General features: G+C 39.2%; 1 pseudogene; it reads right to left on the bottom strand.

Moving 5' to 3' along the window:
- Positions 1–825: 825 nt before the first annotated feature.
- On the bottom strand, positions 826–2412 carry LOC136468631 (uncharacterized; annotated as a pseudogene).
- Positions 2413–6639: the final 4227 nt, after the last annotated feature.

The raw sequence follows: 6639 nt of genomic DNA, 5'->3' as shown, positions 1-6639 counted from the left end.
TTTTTTCTAGACTAGAGGTAGTACAAAAAAAAGAGATGGGCGTTAAAAAAAAGGAAAAAGAACAACAGTCATCTTTTTTAGAACCACAGTCATCTTTTTTTAGAACAACAGTCATCTTTTTTAGAACCACAGTCATCTTTTTTTAGAACAACAGTCATATGCTCGTGCCTGTGGATACCTTCTTTTTTCAGAACAGTAAGTGTGTGTTTCTGAGATCGTTTTGCATTTTTTTTTCTAGAACTAGATAGTGTGTCCGTGCGTTGCTACGGAATAGCTAACATTTTGTACTAAAAACACACAGATCGCACGATAAGATAACAATACTGTAAAAATTAAATACCAACGTTAAAGTGACATTTAATCCAAAAAGTAAAGTTTATGAATTTAACACAGTCACGGAGAGCGCGACATCGCAGACTCACATGCTCTACTGTATAGATCTTCTCGTGGTGCGGCTAAGATAATATTTTATATCGACGGGAAGAAATCTCCGATATTCATTTCTTTCGTGCTTCAATAAATCCACGAATAAGTTCCGCCGCATTTCCATACCATCCTGTACATAGGTTCGAGTATATATGTAAATATAGGTAAATGCTCGTGCATTGCAACGGAAAAAACAATGTTATGATAACATATGTATGAACATGTGTTGTACTATTACCTATAAGTATGATGTACGGAACACCAATATTACATAAGTCTTCATGTTGTATAGACCATTATAAAGTTTAAGAAATCATTAGTATTTTACCTTCTAACTTGACTATAAACCATCAGTTTAAGGGCCCTAGCATGCATGAAAAAAGACAAAGGTAATATCTTTCAGAACAAGATAATTAGATTTGGACAGGTAACTATAAACGTATCAGACAACCATCTGGACCAATTCCCAACCTACAGAATTATATATCATGTATTAACAATCAATAGTGTAAGGAAGGTGTCATGCATAGTCCATATTCTAGGTTGTTTGTTTGTTCATCATGCAATTGCAAGCATTTTATAATTTAAGCACATAAGAGTTCTTAAGCTGTGTGCCTGATCCAAAGCTTAAGTCGTCAGCTAGAATCGGCAGAACTCTTGAGTCCACAATTGGGTCAGATATAGTATCTGTGGGTATCTCATTCTCTGATTCACGAAGGATGGCATTACCAAAGAAACAAAAATCAGCATCTGAAAGCATACCAATTTTGCCAACACTGGTAAACATCCACACTCATGTCCACCAGCACGAAGAGGACAACTTCTGCTGAATGCATCAGAAAATGCAGTTTTCTAGAGATCAATAAAAAAACTCCTATGTTGCTAATCACCCAGAAAGCCCTAACCTCCTAATCTTTGGAGTTGACAAATATTCTACAGGGGTTTGCATATGGGGTGTCATTGCATGTGAAATGAAAATCCTTCAGAAAACTAAAAAATGAATTAGTTTGCAGTAGGTTTTACTCATCACTGTTTTACAGGAGCCATACTCAGCTTTTTGAAAAGTGCCAAGACAGTGATAGGGTTAACCTTTATATGCCACCACATCTTCTCCAATGCATCTACAATGTGCTAGTTTCGCGCCAATCATCTAGCAGCTTCATGATATTGGATATACTTTCATCGTGTTGTAGCGAAACTCCTCTCAGGCTTCTTTGCACCATTTGTGCTGAAAACCTTAAATGGACTTGAGTGCCGTGAAGTACCAAATGTTTGTGCAACGATCTTTCAGGACAAATGTGTTTGATAGCCAAAATGTCAGCCTATATCAAAATTATGTTCCTACTTCTTAAATTTTGATCTGAAAGAATTGATGCTAACAACAATAAGGGAAACAAGCGGTAGAGCGTAGTCATAATTTACCTTGAAATATCATTGCCACGAGATTTTAAAACAAGCAGAAGCCCAGAAACTGAATTTTTTGCAACTGAAGCTTTCCTATCTGAGGCCCAAAATTTTGATGCATGAATGTAAATCCTAGATAAATGGGGAGCTAGCGTCTGAAACTTATGTGATGAACAACCATGCTCTAGCACCATAGAGTAGAGAGAAACCTGAAGAGCAACCTCATTATTTTCATACGAAACTTAGTTACCATTATCAGCTAGGTTTTCTTCAGTATTAGCAATTCCATAGTCAGTGCCCCAAATCTGATCACATTTCGGAGTTTCATCCAAATATCGACCTGCTTTGCCTCTTCAGTGGCTTTACCTTCAATCTCTCTGTCCTCAATGGTATTACCATTAGTTACTTTGCTCTGAATAGATTTATCATTAGTGACTTGACATTCAACGCCCTTATCATCATTTATTCCATCCTCAATGTCCTCATCATTCTTTGCTCTGTCTCAACAGCTTTGTCATCGGTGGCTTTGCCTTCAACAATGCTATCATCCTTGATTCTGCCCTCAACTGCTTTATCATCTGCGGGTTATTAGTAAAGAAAAAGAAAAAATCTATCTCAAAGAAAAAAGGAACAAAACTTACACCATTTAAACATGAAAAGATCAGACAAATATTAAAGCAATGGATATTAGTATGATTGCTATTTTACATCTACAGACAACAAATCACGAATGAATCATTGATGTCTAATGGAATGCATAAATAACTAGCGCCATAGTCATAAATTAAGTCTGTTGAGCTAAAGAAAATAGGAAGACAAAAACAACAATTTCCCTTGCTTATCTGAACAATCCAACAGTTGCTACTGCTTTCACTTCACCAACAAAAGATAGATATCAAGTCACTGCTAGTTTCTTCCAAACTATCATGCCTGCTTGTTCACAGAGGTGGGAACATCATCACAAGATTATGTAAGTTCGATTAGCATTCTATCTCTTTCTAGCAAGAAGCCAATTATGGCTACTAGCTCAAGATTATGATTTAGTAGTACATACTACCACCTTATTAATTATAGAGCTCAGAGAAATGATGTGGTAAGATATTTCACTACCTTAAATAGTCCCTGTTTGTATTATTACCAGCAATAATCTTAGTATTTTTTATGAAACTATTCGAAGGTATAAAATTACACGTGACAATCGAGTCATGCAAAGATTAGATAGAAAATATCAACGGTGTATGAACCCCATCATCCTCTTCCTCATCATCATCCCCAGCATCATCCTGCTCAATGGCTCGCCATGGTACAGCGACAGATTAAGCAGCATACAAAAATAGGAAAAAAAGATTATCAAGGTTGACTGAATTTTGACATTGGTATGTACACTCACAATCACCGATTTCAAGGAGCGCCATCAGCCTGTCAGCAACGACGAGCACCTCGGTGTCCTACAGGGGGCACGCGAAGGCCTCGAGATCACGTACTCGCCACCGGCAGCATCATGTATGCCCGTTCCTACAAAAAGCAGGAGGAATCTGCAGCGATCAGCGAAGTGCCTGGCCTGGGCGCAATCGACCCCACGAGATTGGCCTCTTGCTAGCTCCTGGACGACACGGGCGAGGGCGAGATTGTCCTCTTGCTAGCTGAGGCTAGTGAATGGCCACCTCCCGTCAGCTGGCGGTGCGACCGCCACTATAGGGATTGACCGCCACCGCAACGTGGTAGATAATCATGTTCGGTTGTTTTGCATGAAGGAAAATCATAACCTCTTGATGAGAATAATTTCTTATTTTATTTGATTTGATTGATTGATAGTAGTTTCCTTTTGCATGCAAGAAAAGTTATATCACAACAAGCGTGATGGTCGCGCGAGGAAGCAGTTCCTTTTGCATGGAAGGAAACTGCCATGGTTGCCACCGCACGCGGGTCTCATGCAAGGAAAATCAACAATTGCATGCAAGGAAAATCAACAACTGTCGTGATTGTCGCACGGAGGTGGGATCGATCGCATGGGGTGGCAGACGAATGAACCAAGGCAATTGTCGCACAAAAACGATGTCCACACTTTGTTCTTTTTAGTTGTAGGAGAAGGAATGAGATCGTTTTGCATGGCCATTGGGCCTGAAGGTTTCTATCCGAGGGTAGCAGGCCTTCAGTGTTGCCCTTGCTGGGCCAGTCCGTAGGGGTTGCCATTGTTGGGCCTCTCCGTAAGCAATCTATGCTTTAGTAAAAATTTCATAGACATGATCCATTGTGTATGAAATTTTTACTACACTTCAAGCATACAATAGTTAGCCCATCATAAAAAATTTACCACAATTGGACCATAGAAACAACAATTATGAATTATTACAATTAATTACAGAAAAACATAGATTTAAAGCTACAATAAAAATTTTATACTAAAGCATACCATATTATATGTTCACTGTGTAGATCTACTCATTTAGAGTCCACCAAATTAGATTTTCCATTTTACAATTTTTCTGTGATTTACTATGATTTTTCAAAGATTCAGTCAAAATAAATAAAAAAGAAAAAAAACCACCTTCAAAACCACTTATAACAGGGTTGTTGGTGTTTATTAACTTGTGACTTGTTTTAGTAGCCACCTATTAATTACCTACATCTTCTAACATTATTTTACTAGGTTGTCATCCCTAGTGATGATGCTAGAGATGCTTGGTGGTACTACCTAGCATCACTACTATACTAAGTAGTTTATTATTTTATGTGACTAGAAAGAACATAAAGATATATGAATGAAAAGGAATCTGAAGCGCACAGATAATTATATCATTGTAGTACTTCACCCGAGAGTATTTCAAGTATCGTTATTTATATTTTACCACAGGAAAGATCTAGCATGAACATATATTGATAACTTATAATATTGATGGAGAAGTAAACCATAACCAATATTCTACCCATAATAGGGGTAAGTCATAGGATAAGAGATATGATAAGTATTGATCAATGATGATGATAAATTACTCAGAGTACTCCTTTCTATGGCATTAGTATGGTTAGGTAGAATATTAAAGGAATAATTCCTAAGTCATTCTTAATTATAAGTCAAAGCATACATTGATTAGTGTAATTATATCTAGTAATCATAGCTAAGATCATCTTTATATCTACACATAAGGGATATTACTAAGGAAGATTAAAAACAGAGCTTGTCTTTCTTCGTAACTAGATCCTACTTGCATACCATATTCGGGGAGTGGACTACAAAGGACTCAACGGGAGTGTCACATCCGCGATCTACCACATGGTCCGGAATATAGGGTGTATCTGCAGGTAAACAACGTATAAGAATCACGCTTACATAATGTTGACCACTCACTCCGTGTACTTTGGAGCAAGCGCTTTGCGAACTTATGTATAAACATAATGATAAACTAGCTATACTAAGTATATAATCAAAGTAGACGATGGATATTATAACAAAGAACATGAATAAGATAAATATTAATATTGTCATAACAATTGTAGCAAGCATATAAAAATAATAGAGATACAAAAGAGAGGAGGTACAAGGATTATACCAAACCACGCTCTTGACACGATCGGGAATCCAAGCAAAGTCTGCTTGTCTTCCTCTAGACCTAACCTAACTAGCTATGCCCTAGAATTAATGGAGCTTTGAGGATGATTAGGGTTTCTGTCTTCTCAAATGACTTGATGCCTCAGGGTGGGTGGTAGGGGCTGGTATATATAGCCCAGAGATGTGGTGTCTTCTGGTGTCCTCTAGAACCTTCTAGTGTCCATTTCACGGCGGATAAGCGCAATTAAATCTGACATGTAGGTCCATATTGATGGTTTTCTGGTTAAACCCTGCAGAAAATACAGATTTATCAAAACTCGTGAAATTTATTAGTTTAAACCCTTAGACCTTTGTTGGTGATCATATTTATGCCCTTATTCATGTTTCTTTGACGGTTTATAATGGTTGTTAACTACCGTCAACAAGGGTCATGGAGGTAAGATGAACGGTTTTAAAAGTTGAGGGATGCGTTTTGCCTGGTTTTGGAGTTAATGGAGGAAAAGCGGCTTCCCCGAAAGTTGAGGGACGTAATGTGGACTTTTTCCTTTCATTTTTTGTTTGTCCTTGCGTTCATTTTCTCCGGTGCGGCGAACTGATTCGCTGGGGCTGGGGCCTAGGGCGTTCGATCAGGATCTGCCGAGAGCAGTTGCTCTTGCGGGGAGTGAACGCGGTGACGGAGGCTATGCGCGGAGTTCTCCGCCTTTGCGGGGGGGGGGGGGGGGGGGGGGGGGGGGGGGGGGGGGGATAGCGGTGCGGGATGCTCCTGTTGCAAAGGTAACCCACTGATGAAACTGACTTGCAAGTCTAACTCGTACAGATTTCGAATTTGTCCGTACGGTCAATTTGTTTTTCTTCTCCAAAAGAGGGCCGACTTGCGAGTGGTGTTGTTCGTACCAAATTGTCCACATGATTTGATTTCACGAGATTTTGCTCAATTGTCCGTGCATACGCATTATCATCACTGCATGCTTGAACGCCTGCTTGCATAAATCATTTCTTTGCCAAGTTCTTTCGGCCTGGAATGTCAAACCGATCGAGCTATGACTTCTACATGAGTGTTGGGAGCATTTTAGTACTGTGCATATGATTTCACATGATCACATAGCCATGCATGTTCACGTCATACGACATTTCATCTTGGACTTTCCTGTGTGGAATGATGATCCGTGGCAGGAACGTACAAGAAACTCACGCACCAATCTCTGGATTTTCCTCGGATGCACTCGCAAGCTCCCCCGGCATAGCATGCCTCGCTAGTC

Source organism: Miscanthus floridulus, chromosome 1 (genome assembly GCF_019320115.1).
Source record: "Miscanthus floridulus cultivar M001 chromosome 1, ASM1932011v1, whole genome shotgun sequence".
In the NCBI taxonomy this organism is placed as follows: domain Eukaryota; kingdom Viridiplantae; phylum Streptophyta; class Magnoliopsida; order Poales; family Poaceae; genus Miscanthus; species Miscanthus floridulus.
This window is presented reverse-complemented; position numbering and strand designations above follow the sequence as displayed.